This window comes from Colobus angolensis, unplaced genomic scaffold (assembly GCF_000951035.1).
Source record: "Colobus angolensis palliatus isolate OR3802 unplaced genomic scaffold, Cang.pa_1.0 Scaffold90, whole genome shotgun sequence".
NCBI lineage: Eukaryota > Metazoa > Chordata > Mammalia > Primates > Cercopithecidae > Colobus > Colobus angolensis.
In genome coordinates, this window is record NW_012122932.1 from 4,666,405 (window position 1) to 4,686,027 (window position 19,623).

General features: G+C 47.8%; 1 protein-coding gene across 2 annotated transcripts in view; it reads right to left on the reverse strand.

The window, feature by feature from the left end:
- ARSI (arylsulfatase family, member I) overlaps positions 1-9,359 on the reverse strand; it is a 43,367-nt gene extending 34,008 nt beyond the window's left edge. The window contains exon 1 of one of the 2 annotated variants that reach the window (XM_011931560.1): positions 9,258-9,359. The gene's annotated coding sequence lies outside the window, so the exon portion shown is untranslated. The remainder of the gene's footprint in view (positions 1-9,257) is intronic. The other variant, XM_011931561.1, reaches the window with a different exon arrangement.
- Positions 9,360-19,623: the final 10,264 nt, after the last annotated feature.

Genomic DNA, 19,623 nt, shown 5'->3' on the forward strand with positions numbered 1-19,623 from the left:
GAACTTGCACAGGAATCCACATCACTGAACACCCAGAGCCCCTGGCACCTGGAAGGTGGGCTGCGGGTGACCTCAGAAAGAGGGTGCTGCCGCAGTCCCAGCTAGGCGGCTACAGAGAAGCAACTACCCCTGGTATTTCCCCTCCCAGCAGCCACATGAAACAGTTCTTGGGGGACAGGGAGAGAGTACACACTTCAGAGGTGGCTGTGAAAATTTGGACCTGGCAGACAAGTGCTATCCACAAGAAAGGGGCAATTCCGTGGTCTTGTACATCCTGGAGACTTCACTGAAGGAATTCCCTTCAATCTGATCGTCAGGAGGAAGGGCCCCTTGGCTGTCAGGTTGGAGGAAATTGTGGCCCCCCTGCAGCCCCAAAACCCCATCCCCTCTTTGTGGTGTGATGAAGGCCTGGATCCCGATGGGACCACACTTTGTACCTGTGGCTAGGTGGGCATTTCTAAAAGCTGGATACCCAGAAATACCAAGGCAGAACAGCATCTCTGACCTAACCACATGGCCCAGCTTAGAACCACACCCTGGAGCCCCAATTTCCAGGGCAGCTGCTCCCAGGCCAAGGAAGGCCCATAAACTCCAGGTACATGAAGAAATGAAGTCCATGCTTGTAGAAGCAGGGAGACAGGGTTCTTTCCCAGCTGGGTGATGGATTTCTTTTCCCTTCATCACATCAACAGCTCTCAAGACCTTGCCTTACTTAATGTCATGGTCCCCATTGAGACTCTCCAAGACTCCCATGGAATGAGGCCCTACTCTCTTTACAGATAAGACCCCAGAAATCCACTTGCAGCCCTGTGGGACAGAAAAGAGTGCTTAGGTCCCTGACTATTACACAGAAGGAGAAACTGAGACCTCAGAAAAAAAGCTGAGTTAAGTCATAGAACGGATTTTCCCTTGGAAGCCATCTGGCAACACACTGGTTTTGCAGGTGAGAACTGTACGGCTCTGAGAATAGAGGAGACTAAATATGTCCCTAACCTCCTCCACGCAGCATTGTACCATTCCCTCTCCCCAGGATCCCTGAACATGGCCTCCCCTTCCTCTGCTCTCATCTCTGAAGTGGGGCACAGCAGGCCATCCCCCCACAGATTTGCTCCCAGCTCCAGCAGAGGCCGGGCCTGAGCCTCAAGAACCTCGCCATAGCTGAGGGGGCTCAAGAAAGTACCATCTGCAGGGAAAGGCATCGAGAGCACTGATTTCAGTCCCAGATCTCTGCTGGAAAGCCTTGTGACTTTGGGGGCCCCTTTACAAATATCCTAATATTTGAAGAACACATTATGTTTCACAAGGCTCTTTCACATATGTTATTTCATTCAGTCCTGAATCTCTTGGGGCCTCAGTTTCTTCACATCAAAATGAGGGCATTGAACTGACAGATGGCTTCAAGGCTTTCTCTCCCACATGCTAATATTTTGTGAGAGACTATGGTTTATGGCATCTCATAGATTATATCGTTCATTTTAGGATTTATGGTGCTAAGATGCTGTGTTCTGGGATCCTAGAAGCATCAGCTTCTAAAATTCAATGGTCTTTGATTCTCAGAGTGTATGACTTTTTCGTTCCATGATTGCATATGTCGGAGTCTCCCAGATTTCACTCGTTCCTGTACCACCTTTAGCACATAGACTGTGTCTGCATGCCACCTGTATTATTATTCATTTGGTATTTTCTCTTTGACACTTTTTTAACTTAAATAAATGTCTTTAAAATGGAAACTTTATATCACTGTTGCAAATGGAAAACTGGTTTCACCTGCCATAAATAGGAGCTAAAAGTAAAAATAAATACAATAAAAACAATGCTATTAAATTCTAACTAGATATTGTTGCTTGCCAAAGGCTCCAAGCCCAAGGCTTGCTCTTTAAAAAATGTTTTAATATACATACGTATATATATATTAGCAAGGTTTAGAGAGGTATTAAAGACACATTAGCATCAAATTGAAATGGTATAATGAGAAGGACTGAAAATATAACTGGACTTTTCATCTCTTTCTCATGAAGTGGTTCCATGTTGTTCAGTGCTGTACCTGGGCATCACCTAGGTTCCCTGTGGGGCATGTCCCTTCACCAGGTTTACCTAGCGTAAAACTCCTTGTTCTGCTATGTGGTAAAGGAACATAAACTCTCACCTCTTAGGCCACATGAACATTGTCCAGAAAGTCCATTTGGTTTCTTCTCTTCTGAGCTTGGAAGAGCTTTGCATTATTGCAAAAGCAGTCCCTCAGATTCAGGCCTGGGGCTTCCCTCTCATGGTCTTCCCTGAATAAGAAGAGGCAGACTAGAAACCCCCTAAGCCTATCAGCTGGAGATTGTTAGAGACGTCGGTGGTTCTGGAGCTGCCGACAGGACTCAGCTGAACAGAAATACACTTTCTTTAGCGCAGATCTGGTGACAGCTGGGCCTGCAAGTGATGCCTTTGCTTGTAGGGCAGAGAGAGCAGACACAGCTCTGGAGGTGCTGGCCCCCAGAGCCGGGAGTGGGGGTCTACAGGAAGAGCCTGTTGGAAGAGCTCAGCATACCCCTGGAGGTTCAAGGCTGGACTCATCCTCTCTGGGGCTGGCTGCAGAGCCAGGGTTGTATCAGGCCAGGCCTTGACCTGTGGGTAGAAGGACCCAGGTTCTAATCCCGCCTGCTGCTGGCCTACTGTGTGACCTTGAGCAAGGCCCTTTTCCTCTGCAGGGCAACATCCTGTCTGTACAATTGGTGCACACACTGGCTCTGACTATCTCTGTGAGGACTAGGGGTATAAGAATGCTTGCTGGCTCACAACTCTGTCTTCAGCACATGTTTGCACTCAAATAAATGGCTGCTGCTATTATCATTATAACAATAATTATCACTTGGTCTTCATGATTCTTTGAGAAAGGGTGAGATGAGTAACAATTTTCTCATTGACAGGGGCAACATATAGAAATGTTTTGATACACAGAAGTACTCCATATATTTGATAACAATGCACCCTGGTGCCTGAGGGTAACATCAGTCCTTGGCCTAGGCTCAGTTTCTGAAGCTGGCCTGATGACTTCTCTGTGATAGTGACATCGGCCTCACATCGAACACAGCCTTTGTCTGACTCCAGAACCCAGAACAATATATGAAAAACCAGGGCTGCCTTTCCCCTGCTCCCTTCACCCCACACAGAGTCCCACCTCCAGGCCTTTGCTCTTGCTCTTGCCTTCCCCTACAACGTCCTCCTCTCTCCCCACGACTTGATCCAGCCCTCAGAACCAACCTCCAAAACCCAGGTAGTAGTCCTGGCTCAGCCCCGGATTCTCTGATTGGCTGCTCTGGGCCTCAGTTTCCCCATGCAAAATAAAGGGATTGAACTGCATGACCTCCAAGCTCCTTCCAGTCCTGGCATTGGGAATGACAGATGCAGTAGTGCCCAACACGAAAAGGAAACGACCCTGGCTGCTCAATTAAGACCCTGTCAAACTTGGAATCAGGAAAATGGGGACAATTGGCTCCGTGGCCTATGTGTATAGCCTTTATCCCATAAACTGTAGGCAACCAGAGGACAGGGGTCACGCGTGATTTACTAACACTCACAACTGCAGAGTGTTCAATGCATAAAAGTTGCTCAATAAATAATGATCAAATAAATACATGTATGCTTGAACTATATGATAAGCATTCTTATTAGAAAACTGAAGTTGAAGTCAAATGCAATCAAGTTAACTCTCCTTGATTTTAAGCTCCAAGGAGAGAAGCCCCCTCTTTCTTTTCCTCCAGGCTCAAACTGCAGCATTAGCCTGAGCTTAGGGCAGGAGGCAGAGAGGAGAACAAAGCTCTATTAACTTATTTTAGTTACCTAGAGAAAACTTACTTACTTTTTTTTTTTTTTTGAGACAGAGTCTCTCTCTATTGCCCAGGCTGGCGGGCAGTGGTGCAATCTCAGCTCACTGCACCCTTCATCTCCCAGGTTCAAGCAATTCTCATGCCTTAGCCTCCCAAGTAGCTGGGGTTACAAGCACACACCACCACACCTGGCTGATTTTTGTGTTTTTAGTAGAGATGGGGTTTTGCCATTTTGCCCCAGCTGTTCTCCAACTCCTGACCTCAAGTGATCTGCCCGCCTTGGTCTCCAAAAGTGCTGGGATTACAGGAATAAGCCATCGTGCGGAGCCAAAAACTTCAAATCTAGGGGCATATTCAGGCTTTTTAATAGCTTTTCACCCTGCATAGTATTCAATCATTGATTCCACAAACACTTCTTTTTTTTAACTTTTATTTTAGTTTCGCGGGTACATGTGACTGTTTGTTACATGGGTAAACTTGTGTCACGGGAGTTTGTTGTAGAGATTATTTCATCACCCAAGTATTAAGCCCAGTACCCAATAGTTAATTTTTCTACTTGAGAATATCTGTGTAGCTGGGGCTACAAAGAGAGTGTGAAGGACAGGCATGGAATTTGAGGAATCTGAATACTTGGTTTCCAGCCCCAGCTCTGATAGGAACTCTCTGTGTGATCTTGGGCAAATCACTTCTCTCCTCTAGGCTTTAGTGTCCTCATCCGTAAAATGGAGTGTTGGACTTGTTAATATCTAAGGCTGTTTCCCTTCTTATTATCTATAATCAACATCTTTTTTTTTTTTTTTTTGAGACGGAGTCTTGCTCTGTTGCCCAGGCTGGAGTGCAGTGGCTGGATCTCAGCTCACTGCAAGCTCCGCCTCCCGGGTTCACGCCATTCTCCTTCCTCAGCCTCCCGAGTAGCTGGGACTACAGGTGCATGCCACCACGCCGGCTAGTTTTTTGTATTTTTTAGTAGAGACAGAGTTTCACCGTGTTAGCCAGGATGGTCTCAATCTCCTGACCTCGTAACCCGCCTGCCTCGGCCTCCCAAAGTGCTGGGATTACAGGCTTGAGCCACTGCGCCCGGCCTTTAATCAACATCTTAACCTGTGAGCTACAGATTCCCAGAGCAGAGGGACTAGAATTTTTTTTAAGAGGTCTGGGAAGTAGTCTATGCATCAAGCATTATCTGTAAATAACACACAAAATCACATTTCCTTTTGTGTGTGTTGGAGAGAGGAGGCTAACGCACTTTGCATAAGGGCCTCATACTTGAAAGGGCAGAAGCTCTGGTGTGAATGGCGCTGGCTATCATCCTGACTTGCACAGAGCTTACAGTCTAGCAAAGATATAACCCAAGCAACTTGAATACAATGAAAGAAACAGATGTGGGTCCTGAAAGTTCAGAAGCAGGAGAGACCAGTAAAAAGCAAGAAAGTTCTCTTAGAAGTTATAGACCCCACTGAGAAATTGGGAGAATTATTGGCCTCCCCCAAACCCCACCATACAAAATGCACCAAATTTTACATACAATTGTCAGGTGATCGCAGGCCTTCAAGTTCATCTCACAGAACTCATCACAGTTCTTAATCAAGGTTAAGAATTATTGATTTAGAGGCCGGGCGCGGTGGCTCAAGCCTGTAATCCCAGCACTTTGGGAGGCCGAGACGGGCGGATCACGAGGTCGGGAGATCGAGACCATCCTGGCTAACCCGGTGAAACCCGTCTCTACTAAAAAATACAAAAAACTAGCCGGGCGAGGTGGCGGGCGCCTGTAGTCCCAGCTACTCGGGAGGCTGAGGCAGGAGAATGGCGTAAACCCGGGAGGCGGAGCTTGCAGTGAGCTGAGATCTGGCCACTGCACTCCAGCCTGGGCGACAGAGCGAGACTCCGTCTCAATAAAAAAAAAAAAAAAATTATTGATTTAGATAAACCCATAAGCAGAAGTCAGGCAAGTCTGGAGCAAATCCCTAACTTGAATTCTTGAACAAGGGCACCATACAAGCTTGTAGGAGAGGCTAGAGACACTTTGGGATCAATGGCTCCAGGGCCTGAGAGGTCTTGATCAGAGAGAAAGGGGCACGGGGAAGCTTGGGTGAGATAAGCCATGAGCCACCTTCTCTGTCTCTTCTGCTAGACGAAGCAATTTTTTATGCTGTTTCGGAAGGCCAAACTCATAAGCTTCAAAACAAACAAGCACAGCCTCTTAAATCACTGGGGAATTGTTTATGAATTAAATCATCTCTTCATAACAAACAGGCTGAGGCTCCACAACCTCCACGATTAGATGTAGACAGTCAAGGAATCAAGAAGGACCCCTGTGGGGATGAGACCTCATCCGAGATGGTCCCATTCAGAGGCAAGGCCACTGGCTAGAAAACCCTGCTTCTGTTCTCATGAGTGAGTTCCTTGGGGTGGTAGAAACCTGATGGACATACAACAAGATTTAAAAGCTGAAAATATGCTTTTGATCCTGAAGTGGTAATCATTTTAAAGGCCATGGCCAACACCACAAGCATTACAATTACACTCAGCAGTCTCATGGCAAAGGACAAAGGACGCAATGGCGAAATGTAGTTTGATTCAGCCAAGGACATGGACCCCCTGAGTGACTATGGGCCCAGAATGACTGCCGAGTCAGAGCTTCTCCCACTTTAATGTATATCTGAGTCACCCAGCATCCTGTTACTAGGTGGCTTCTGATTCAGTAGGACTGGGATGCAGCTGAGATTCTGCATTAACAAGTGCCCAGGTGATGCCATGATGCTGGTTCCCAGGCCAAGATAATGGCAGTGACAGCAGAGCACAGCTAAATCCATGGACTCTGGGGTCAGATAGGCCTGAGTTCAAATCTTGGCTTCCTTATCCCACTGACTGAATAATATTAGTTACTTAGCCTGTTTGAGATTTGACTCTTTATCTGTAAAATAGCAATAACAGGCATGATTATTTGTTTATTCAATAAATATCTATTAACGTCTTCTATGTGTCAGGCTTGTGCTGGGCCCTGGGGATGCAATGGTGAGACAAAGCAGACTTGGTTCCTGCTCTCGGGGATCTGATGGTCTTTGAGATGATGGATGTAAAGTATTTAGCTCAGTGCCTGGTACCTGGTAAGAGCTCAACAAATGATATGTATTTTTATTAGTAGTAGTATAGTATCATCAATTTCAAGCACCCCGGGGAGAGAACTCTTCCGGTAAGTACTGAGTTCCTGAAAGGAGTTGTGATTCATTCTGTAATAAAGGGGACACTGAGATGAAGGGTATATGGTCCTGCCCCTTGAGGAGCTCCTGGTTTTGTGGAGAAATGTGTATTTAGCCCAGGTATAGCACAAATTAGATGCAGAGTTCACTCTGTTCACAGGCTTGATCCAGAGCTACTGGCCTCTGCATGCTTCTCAGAACTGACCCTCCTTCTCTCTTGGTTGCCCTGCCCCCAACCTTTGTTTTTTGACTCTGCCTCCCATTTTTTACCCTTTTCCTACACGTTGACTTGAAAAATGCTTTACCCCCTCAGTAATGACTATAACCCAATGCCTGCTGGCTAGACAGCATGTAGACTTCCCACTAAAGCTATGTATCACCCCCTAGGCCTCCCTACCTTCCTGCCCACCAGGGTTATACAAATGGATCAATCTAGGCACCTGCTATGGAGCTCTGGAAGAAAATCACAAAGACTTGGAATGCTCTGCATTCCACTGGAATTCTCAATACTCTGAGTATCAGGAGGTTGGAGATCATGGATGGTGTTGATAAGGAAATTATAGTGTGCTTCCAGGTGGGCTGGTCGTAGACATCTAGGTCTGGACCTTCCTGTGGCCCATTCCTGGTACAGGCTTCGCTACAATGAGGCTCCAAGTCAAGGCCAATGAGAAGGTGAGAAGGAGCAGGCAGCAACTTCAAGGAACAGCTAAATAGAAGGAGACTCAGAGCCTTAATCTTAAAATCAACTGAAGAAAATCACAGAGACTTATTGAAATTGTCATAAGCAGCACTGGGGCCTAGGGATGAAGTAAGGACTGGGGCATAGTCCCTGCCCTCATGGAGTTTACCATCAAACACTGAAAACCACCAATGACAGGGCATGACAGCACAGCATGGTGGGCACCATCATGGTGAACACACTGGAACTAGTGCAGCCCATCAACAGAGGCTTCCCAGGAAAAGCACTTCAGCTGAGACCTGAAGGAGAAGAAGGGTGAGGCCAAGGGCAGTGAAGGAAAGGAGCATTCCAAGATGAATGAACAGCACTCAGAAGGTTGAACCAAAAGGACTGCTCTATGGGGTCCCAGAGAGAGGTGTGAGACATGGACCTGTTAAGGGGGCCAAGGGCAAGCCGCACAAGTCTAACCATTCCAACTGTCCAACTTGGATACCTCCCCAAGGGCAATGGGGAGCCACTGAAGGTTCTGCAGTTCAATTCAGCACCAGTTATTAGTCTGCTTTTACAGATGGGAAACTGAGGCACCATGAAGTGGTTAGGTAACTGGCCAGAGGTCACACTATCAAAAAGTGCTAGGGCCAGGATTCCCTGCCGTCCGAGGCCAGAGCCTACACCCTCCAGCACGTAGTTAAGTGCACACAAAGGTACAAATACACATACATTAAAAAAAAAAAAAATACAGCCATGGCACAGGGCTCAGTCAGAGGCCTTGCAGGCAAACTCTATTTAAAGTCATTTAACAAGGAGCCTCTTAATGATCTCATTAGCCTGGACAGGGCCCTTAGGAAACTTGAGGCAAGGCCCTGCTTTAAATGGGGCTTCTTTGAAGTGGCCACCACCTGAAGCAGCCACCTGAGTGGCGGGTAACAACGAGGGCCTGTGAGCCCTGCGCCTGCTTGGGCTGCAGCCACGGGGCCTTTAGCACAGCAAGACTTGGCCTCGGTGGAGCCCAGGACGCCTGTCAGGTTGCTGTTAGCTCACTCCCAGCCACCCTCTCTGCAGGCCCATTCAGATGGGCGATCTGGCTGGCCAGGCCACAGTGAGGTCATGCGTCATGATGGCAGTGGCCGGAAGCAGACTGTGGCCTTCTTTAGGCCTCACTCTCTCATGTCTGGACTCCCAGGCTCCCCTCGGCCTGGTCTGGCTCCTGATCAGGGATGCTTCATGGTTCTCCCTGATCCCAGGCTCTACTTCTACCCTCTCTATCCCCAGCTCCTCTCATCAGTCCTCTTGTTTCTAGATTGACTCCCTTCCCTTCCAGCCACCCAACCCTGATCTCTTCATGATCCCCTTAAGGGTGGGTGCCTGATCTTCCACAGAAGCAGCTATGAGATTCCACCCAAACATCACCCCCAACCCCAGTCACCCTAGATGCCTACTGCTCTGGTCAGCTCTGGGGCCTCTGGGCCCCCACTCCCTCTGCCTGGGGGAGGGTCAGCATCCCAGCAGGGCCAGGCCACACAGCTCCCAAGCTGCCCCAGGAAACAACTGGGGGTGACTGACCTTCTGAGGAATATGCACCTGGCCAATTGTCCCACCACGGGGTGCAAAACCCAGACAGGCAGAAGGAACCGATTCACCTTTCCAGAACTGCATGCGGAGGCCCTCCCAGCAGGCTGTGGCTGCCGCCCTGCCTATTAATAGTCAAGCAGCTGTTTGCCTCTCTGAATGAGAGTCTTTATTGCAAGCTGCGTTGACAAAACAGATCCTGCTCCTTCCTGCCCAGAATATGTGGAGGTGGAGGGGCCACAGTGAGATGTTCCTTCCTTCCAGGGACATTGAGAAGATCAGCACTGGGACAGACCTTAGCAGAGACCCCCTGAAAATCAGGGCCAATGCCAAGCTCATTCTCACCACCTCCTCGGCCCCTCACTCTCTCCTTTGCTCGTGTTCCTAGTTTCAGCCAGCAGCTCCACTGTTCCTTGGTACTTTCACAACATTCTCATCCCTCCCTTGTTCCACCCCAATCTAGAAGCCTCAAAGTTGAGGCCTTGGGCCAGCGCAGTGGCTCACACACGTAATCTCAGCACTTTGGAAGGCCAAGGCGGGTGGATCACTTGAGCCCAGGAATTTGAGACCAGCCTGGGCAACATGACAAGACCCTATCTCTACAAAAATACAAAAGTTAGCTGGATGTAGTGGGTGCGCCTGTAGTTCCAGCTACTTGGGAGGCTGAGGTAGGAGAATCACCTGAGCCTGGGAGTTTGAGGCTGCAGCAAGCCATGATCCTGCCACTGTACTCCTGCCTGGGCAACAGAGCAAGACCATGTCTCAAAAAAAAAAAAAAAATTTAAAGCCCCTTCTGACATCTGGCCTCACCTCCCATGCCCCACCACCTCAATCAGCTGAGTATGTGACTTGACATGCTCTCCCTTAGCTCCTGGCCTTTGCAAGTGTCATTTTCTCTGCCTGATGCTCCCTTTCCCCAGATCTTCATGTGATTGATGGCTCCTTAAGTCATGGCTTGGAAGAGATCACACTAGGAAGACTTGTCTCCCAAAACCTACCTCGGTGTGCCTCCATGCTCTGCTGAACTTACTTCCTTACCTGAAGTTCTTTCTGGGATGGTAGAGGTGGGGCTTTTTTCTTCCCTTACTTTCCTCTACCAGCTGCCAGGACACTGACACTGAGCTGAATCAAAGAAAGATACATGAATGCTTCCATCTCCTTCCCCAAGCCCCCACACTCTGACCAGTCAGCAAGTCCTATTCATTCAACCTCGGGAAGAACGAGAGATCTGGAAATAGGTTGCCTGAGTTTGAATCATGGCTCTGCCACTTATCAGTTGAGGGACCCTTGGGTAAGTCATTAACCTTGCAAAGCCTGTTTCCTTACCTGTAAAATGGAGCCAGTCATAGTTCCTGCTTCCTAAGATTATTGTGAGAAGTCAAGGGATGGCTGGACGCAGTGCCTTATGCCTGTAATCCCAGCACTTTGGGAGGCTGAGGAGGGCGGATCACTTGAAGTGAGGAGCTCAAGACCAGTCTGGCCAATATGATGAAACCTCATCTTTACTAAAAATAAAAAAATTGGCCGGGCGCGGTGGCTCAAGCCTGTAATCCCAGCACTTTGGGAGGCTGAGACGGGCAGATCACGAGGTCAGGAGATCTAGACCATCCTGGCTACCACGGTGAAACCCCGTCTCTACTAAAAATACAAAAATCAACCAGGCGTGGTGGTGGCGGGTGCCTGTAATCCCAGATACTCGGGAGGCTTGAACCTGGGAGGCAGAGGTTGCAAAGAGCTGAGATTGCATCACTGCACTCCATCCTGGGCAACAGAGCAAGACTCCATCTCATAAAAAAAAAAAAAAAGTCAAGAGGCAATGCTTATAAAATGCCTACCTCAGCATCTGACACAATCAGTAAGTGTTAGCTGCATAATTTTACTCAATGTTTCAACCTGACCACAGAAACTTCCCCTATCCTTGTCTCCTCCACCCCCATTTAATCATCATCCACAGTGGTGAATGTCCCACAGCACATGCTTTCAGAAATGCCTGTGTAGATAACACTCATGCCATTGAACAGGTGAGGCCCGTGGGGCCAGAAGGAATAGAGTACAGAGCCATGAGCCTACATATTAGACCTAATGGCTTGGCCACATCTTGGCCTAAGGAGCTAAACTTGTGGCTGTCTATGGGTCCAACAGCCTGCAGTGTTAGGTCTCCCAGGAAAGGACCAGGTACCAAGGGGCCACTCTCTTCACATTAGAGCAGGCTGGCACAAGTTTTGGTTCCCATGGACCCTCAGAGTAGCCTAAGGCACGCTTAGGTGAGGAGTTAATGGAGTTTTGTTCCTTCTCTGCTTGATGGGTGCCTGGAGGTGAGGGCTGTGTAAAGGAAGAAGATGTGCAGTTAAGCCATGGTGCTGATGCTCCTGCCTGCTGGAGGTTGGCTAGCTGCTCCTGCTCCCCTGGGCTCCAGAGCCTTCTTAAATTGTCTTCAAAAAGGGAACAGTAATCCCTGACTGGTGCAGGACTTTTCAGTCCCCAAAACACATCGATTTTCATAATCTCACTTGATCCCTTAACTGCCCTCCCTGTGAGCAGACTAAGCCTCTCCTCAACTTGGCCAATTATAAATGTGAAGGTCAGAAAACACAATGCGCCTTGCCTAAGGCCACAGAGTTACGGTGTGGCCATCCTGAGACTGGAACCCAGGTATCCTGGCTCCCTGTCCAGCGTTCTTACCGCTCTACCTAGCTGCTGTCCAAGGCATTTAGTGGAATGTTCACTGTGGTGTGAGGGAACCAGGCTCCCCTTTTCTTTTTAACTCAATATTATTGAGCACCTACTAACTGTTAGCCATTGTGTTAGGGATAAAATTACATGCCTTTGTGGTGTGTGTGTGTGTGTGTGTGTGTGTGTGTGTGTTTTAATGGCCTTATTAAGGTGTAATTGATAAACAAAAACTGCACGTATTTAATATATACAGGACCCAGCACTTTTAAGCAAACAGTTCTAGGCCTATAAACATATGAAAAGATGTTCAACCTTATTAGAATTCAGAGAGATGCAAATTGAGACCATTATGAGATCCTTTTTACACCCACTGGATTGGCAAGAAATTAAGGAGCCTGACAATACCAAGTGTTGGCAAGAATGTGGACCAACCAGATGCTTATACACTGCTGGGAGGAATGTCTATGGGAATAAGTGACTGGGAAAATCATTCCAGTATGATCTTGTAAAGCTGATCGATAACTTTCCCTGCAGCCTCACAGTTCCACTGCTAGGCAACATATACTCCCAGGCACATACACACCCGTGCTTACCATTGTGAACACACTGGTTGTTAGAATCTTGAAATACTTCCGTGCCAGTTGGTAAATAGCTACTATTCCAAGTCTCTCCCACCCATTTACCTGTGACCCCCTGTGATTCAACTGCCCCCAGCCTTTCCTTTAGGTACCCACCCAAATTCCCCATGATCCAACAACTAAAAGATTAACACCCCATAGACTACCCCCAGGACCACATTCCAGCCCTACAGCATCCATTCTGATTGCTCAGTGCCCTCACCTCTCCAATTGTTCATTGTTACATTGTTATTGTGTCCACCCTAGAGAAACTCTTACTCCATGCAACAAGAGAAATGCACAAGGTTATTCATAGAATCAATCTTCTTTTTTTTTTTTTTTTTTTTTTTTTTTTTTGAGACGGAGTCTCGCTCTGTCTCCCGGGCTGGAGTGCAGTGGCCGGATCTCAGCTCACTGCAAGCTCCGCCTCCCGGGTTTATGCCATTCTCCTGCCTCAGCCTCCTGAGTAGCTGAGACTACAGGCTCCCGCCACCTCTCCCAGCTAGTTTTTTTTTTTTTTGTATTTTTTAATAGAGACGGGGTTTTCACCGGGTTAGCCAGGATGGTCTCGATCTCCTGACCTCGTGATCCGCCCGTCTCGGCCTCCCAAAGTGCTGGGATTACAGGCTTGAGCCACCGCGCCCGGCCCAATCTTCTTAATAGAAACAACAATAACCACAATAACCAAACAACTATAAATAACCTCAGGTCCATGGAAGGGAAATGCCCATCCAACCTGCTTCCTTCTGTCAGCTCAGAGAAGCTCCCGCAGGGTTCAGGGCAGACAGAAGAGATGGGCTCATTTTCTTTTCTTTCTTTCTTTCTTTTTTTTTTTTCCTGAGACGGAGTCTTGCTGTGCCATCCGGGCCAGAGCGCAATGGCGAGGTCTCTGCTCACTGTAACCTCTGCCTCCCGGGTTCAAGCGATTCTCCTCCCTCAACCTCTCAAATGGCTAAGACTACAGGTATGTGCCACCGCATCTGGCAATTTTTGTATTTTTAGTAGAGACTGGGTTTTGCCATGTTGCCCAGGCTTGTCTCGAACTCCTGAGCTCAGGCAATCCACTCACCTGGGCTTCCCAAAGTGCTAAGATTACAGGCATGAGCCACCGCATCCAGCTTTATTCTTTAAATATTGATTGCACACCCGTATGTGCAAGGCACCGAACTGAGCTTGGGAGAAACAGCAATAGCCAGACAGAATCCTTGCTTCCTGGAACTGTCAGCCTGCCCTGGGTGCCCCCAACCTTGAAACACATTCCGCAGAGCAGCTGGGTGCTGACATGAAGCCCACATGCCTGGCTCAGTGGCCCTTCATCCCAGCAAAACGGCAAATCCAGGAGGCTGGCACTGAAGTACCTGGGTGTTTTGTCCCCACATGCCTCCTGTCTGACCTTCTGCCTGAGGAAAGAGTTTGTTTTTGCTCCAGGAAGAGAGGTATAGCTGTGGGAAATTCAATGTGCTTATTTATTTGTTTGGCTTCCCTAATTTAATCTTCTCAACAAATAAAAATAAAGATAGCATGTTTGCCCAAAGAGCAAAAGGCCCCACCTGAGATGTTATTACGCTTTCCAGAATTAGTCACATCATTACTGCTAGTGGCCAACGTGTCCAGGGCAACTGAGGGTCAGAAGCCCAAGCTCCCAGCCCAGCTCTGCCAATGATGGTTTGATATCAGAAAAGTCGTTTCACCTCTTCAACTCTTGTTTGCCTCCTTTATAAGATGAAATGCTTGGTGCTTCCAAAGTCAGAACTTTCACATTCACTATCTCATTTTTTGTTTTTAATATGCTGTGAAGAAGTCATTTTGATCCTATTTTACCGGTGGAGAAATTAAAGCAGAAGAGACAGACAAGTTCGAATGACCCAACTGATAAGAAGAGGCAGAGACAGAAGCCGAATCCAGACTTCCAACTCTTGCCTGAGATCCTGGGGTCCTCACCAGGGTTTCTCATACTTGATTAACATACAGATACCTCCAAAACGATTCTCACTGGTCCTAAGAATATGTCCAGAAATCTTAGGAGTCTGCAGACACAAATTTAAGAACCTTCTCAGTTTGATTTACAGCAAAATCTTGGTTTATTCAGGTGGCTGTGAAGGCATTGATTATCCCAGCGCCAATGTGATCACAAAGGCAAACATCAACACAGCATTGAAATCACTTGTCCATACAATGTTATAAGGCAGATGTTCAAATGATCCAAAAATATAATTTTTTTTTTCTTTTGAGACGGAGTTTCGTTCTCATTGCTTAGGCTAGTGTGCAACGGCGCGATCTTGGCTCACTGCAAACTCCGCCTCCTGGGTTCAAGCAATTCTCCTGCCTCAGCCTCCCAGGTAGTTCAGATTACAGGCGCTGCCACCGCACCCAGCTAATTTTTTCTTTCTTTTTTTTTTTTTTTGAGACCAAGGTTTGCTCTGTCGCCCAGCCTGGGGTGCGGTGGCCAGATCTCAGCTCACTGCAAGCTCTGCCTCCCGGGTTCACGCCATTCTTCTGACTCAGCCTCCCGAGAGCTGGGACTACAGGCGCCCACCACCTCACCCAGCTAGTTTTTTTGTATTTTTTAGTAGAGACGGAGTTTCACTGTGTTAGCCAGGATGATCTCAATCTCCTGACCTCGTGATCCACCCGTCTCAGCCTCCCAAAGTGCTGGGATTACAGGCTTGAGCCACCGCACCTGGCCTAATTTTGTATTTTTTAGTAGAGGCGGGTTTCACCATGTTGGTCAGGCTGGTGTCGGACTCCTGACCTCAGGTGATCCACCTGCCTCAGCCTCCCAAAGTGCTGGGATTATAGGCGTGAGCCTCTGTACCTGGCCTAAAATTTTTCTTTGTTTTTTTTTTTTTTTTTTAGAGACCGAGTCTCACTCGGTCTCCCAGATTGAAGTGCAGTGGTGCAATCTTGGCTCACTGCAACCTCTGCCTCCTGGGTTCAAGCAATTCTCCTGCCTCAGCCTCCTGAGCAGCTGGGATTACAGGTGCATGCTGCCACACCCAGCTAATTTTTTGTATTTTAGTAGAGACAGGGTTTTACCGTGTTGTCCAGGCTGGTCTCAAACTCCTGAACACAGGCAATCCGCCTGTCTCGGACTCCCGGAGTGCTAGGATTACAGGCATGAGCCACCACACCTGGTTAAAATTTTTAATTATTTTAGATTATCATTGAAATTAAAATTAAAAATTAAACCCTTGAAGAACTTGTTGGAACTGTCCCCCTTCCCATTCTGAGATTCTGTCAGGCTGCCTCCACGTTGCCTGAAAACCCCTCCCCGTTCTAACATTCTTTGAGTTTCCCTGGTAACCATCTGCTGGTGGAAATGACAATTAAGCTGTTCAGCTGCCTGGTTCACTTAGTTCCCCCATTATGGCTCTGTGCCAGGGTCAAGAAGGCCTGAATTTACCCACCTGCAGCAATCTGCCAAAGGAGAGGGATCCTCCCAGGGACAAGATGAGTCTCAAAACACAGAGTAGAAAAAGCCTGCACCTGGACCGACATTGTTCATCCTTCCTCCACCTGGTCCACTAATCCATCCGTTCTGCATTCACTCTCGCCTGTTACATTCCAGGTCCTAAATCTGGGGGAGAGAAGATGGGGTGAAAAAATAAGCAAGATTTGCCTTTGTGTATATAATGTACTACTATCAATATTGTGTGCCTGTGTGTGTGTGTGTATGCAGTCATATCTAAGCTCTGGTAATATTGCTTCCTCCTGGGAAGAGAACCGAGAAGCTGGGGAACAGAGGGTGGGAGCCTGGGAGATTTACTTTTCTCAGTACCCTTTGCATACCTTTATATGTTTGCATCATGCGTATGCATCGTCTACTCCAAAAATAGGCTTCAGTTTTTGAACTACATTTTCCACTGGAATCCAGTGCCTGGCCATGTAAGCAGGCTGACCCTTCAGAGGTGGTGATGGTGGAGTAACTCATGGTCAGTAAGTGGGACGAAGAAGGAGGCATCGTCCAGACCTATTGGCCATGGGTTCTGTGGCCTTGTCCAAGAGGCTGCTGGCCCCAGAGGCCTCTGCCCACCTCCCCTCCAAACCTGTTCCTGTGTATGCTGTGCCCAGGATTGAACTGCTCAGAGGTGATGGTGTAACCCCCTGCCATGGCCCCAAGAGACCACTTGTGTGGGCTGGCATGTGGTCACATATGAGTGAAAGTGACCAGGCACATGTATCCTTTTCTTTCCCCAGGCAAATATTTTCTTGGAGTCCTCAGATGCCCTCCCTACCCTGCTGCCAGGGTTACTGGGCAGTTTTGAGTGGCCGTGGTATATGGAGGCCATGGGATACCTCCTCCGTCCTCTTCCGGTTTTCTTGAGACATCACAAATGCCACTTCCATAAGTTCCTGCCTCCGGAGTCACCAAGCATGGTCCCAGGAACAGCTCAGAACCCAGGGCCATGGGGGGGATGGAAAAGGAGGGAGATGGGTGTCTCATGTCTCGCATGTCCCGGCTCCTCCAGAGACTCAGCTCCACTTGCAGATGCAAAATTAGATTTGAAGAGACTGTGTTAAGCCCTTGGGGCCAGGCAAGATTAGGACATTCACACTGGATGGCTCTCAGGGAGCAGTGTCTTCTGAGGCTTTTCTCAGTGAAGCCCCCCTCTCCCTGGAGGATTTCAAGACTTCCCACTGTGCCTAGGGCTGCTTCCTCCAGCCTCATAGCACCCCAGAGAGCTCAAGACAGTTCTCTTCTCTATTTTACAAGTAAAGAACCTGAAACTCAGAGATAAAATGACTTACCCCCAAGTTCACCAGCCTGTAAATCACTCAGCCTGAATTTCAACCCAAGTGGGCCCTGCTCTAAAGCCCATGCTCCGAACATTCTACCTGAAGTCAAGGCCTCCTGAGGAGGGTGCCAGGCCAAGAAATGGCCTCAGTTTGCTGCAGATTGTAGAACCCCAGACCGTAGAGGAAGACAGTGGCGCAGTTCATTATATTCAAACCTAAAGCCTTTGTGCATCACAAGGCTGCATAAATAAAGTGAAAAAAGAATTCACAGCCTAACAAAAGATAGTCGCAGCAGACCACAGGATTAGAGCTCCTGCAAATCAATAAGAAAGACACAAACAGCACCATGGAAACACGGACAGGGGGTACAAGAGGCGATCCACAGAAGAGGAAATCCAAATCACCAGCACAATTATGAAAACGGTTTAACTCTACTCATCAGAGAAATAAAACTTAAAAACAAGAACGAGAGACATTTGGCCCCCATCAGAGTGACAAACTTTCCAAAGTCTGACTATTGCCAGGTTAAGTTTGGATGTGGAGCCGCAGAAACTCACTCTTTCAGATATAGCCGGGCAATGGCAGGGAGCCCCAAGATGCTCACACACCCGGCCATTCTTCCCCAGGCACATGCAAGACACGCATGAGGATGGTCACAGCAGTGTGGGTTTTATTATGGAAAACTGGACATCACTCAAATGCCTATCAACAGGAGAATGGATTGATAAACTGTAGTACATGCCTACAATGAAATTGATTGAATAGTGAATACGTGTATACTGGTGCTCTGCACGTCAAATGTGGATAAATTTCAAGCACAATGTTGAATGAAAACAAGCAAGTTGCAGAAGGCTATGCAAAATATTATGTCATTTACGAAAAGTTTAAAGCTACAAAGCAACACTTTCTATGCTTTGTGAATGAATACATGTATAGCATGTATACATAAACATGTGCAAGAACAACTCATGCCAACTTCAAGGATGGGCTGGTGACTATCTCTGGGCAAAGGGAAGGGAAATGAACTGAGATGCTCTTATATATTTGAAATGTCTTTTTTCACAATCTAGGCCAGCTGCTGTGGCTCACACCTCTTATCCCAGCACTTTAGGAGGCCAAGGCAGAAGGAGGATCACTGGAAGCCAGAAGATTGAGACCAGCCTGGGCAACAAAGCAAGATCCTGTCTCTACAAAAAGTTTCTAAAAATTAACTGGGCATAGTGGTGTGTGCCTGTAGTCCCAGTTACTCTGGAGGAAGAAACAGGAGGATCGCTTGAGTCCAGGAATTTCAAGCTGCAGTGAGCTATGATCACTGTCTCACTCCAACCTGGGTGACAGAGCAAGACACTTGTCTCTAAAAAAAAAAAAAAAAAGGTAAAGACAAGAAATCTAGGCCAGGCGTAGTGGCTCATCCCTTTAATCACAGCACTTTGGGAGCCTGAGACATTTGGATCACCTGAGGTCAGGAGTTTGAGACTGGCCTGGCTGACATGGTGAAACCCCATCTCTACTAAAAATACAAAATTAACTGGATGTGGTGGTGCATGCTTGTAGTCCCAGCTACTTGGGAGGCTGAGGCAGGAGAATCTCTTGAACCTGGGAGACAGAGGTTGCAGTAAGCCGAGATCGTGCCACTACACTCCAGCCTGGGCAACAGAGCAAAAGACTCTGTCTCAAAAAAGAAAGATAAGAAATCTAGATCATGGGAACAGGGAACTGTATGTATGTGTCCCTGCATTTTTTACATGCCAAATATCTTAGATATTAAAAATCAGGGAGCTGGACAGTTGCCCTAAGGTCAATTGTCTTCCAGGTCACTGACCACTGTTTGAGAGTTTCATCTGGAATTAACTTCCCATCCATTGGCCCTAATTCTCTTCCTTAAGGATCCCATGTGAAAATCCAATGGCTAGTGGCATACACGTGAACTAGCTCCTCCTGCCCTCAGCAGGCTGACTGTGCAGGCTGGCAACTACAAGAGGAGGCCACATCTCCCAACCACCCCCTCCACTGGCATCTCCCTCCACCCTCTCCCACTACTATCCCTCGCAACCCCTCTGGACTTCTCAGCAGGTGGTAGCTTGTACAGCTTGTTTTCTTCTGTAGAAAGTCCTTGACAAGCCCAAAGGGAGGCTCAAAGAAACCCCACCACTTTTTCAGCGGGGTTATCTTTGCTAACCATGGACTAGGCTCAACAAGGGACGCTCAGTGGGAAGAACTGAGCTGGGAGTCAGGACAACTGCCCTTGACTTGCTGGGTGACTTTAAGTAAGTGACACAACCTCTCTGAATCTCCACAGGTACACTGAGGGAGGTGTGCAGTTTGAAAACTTG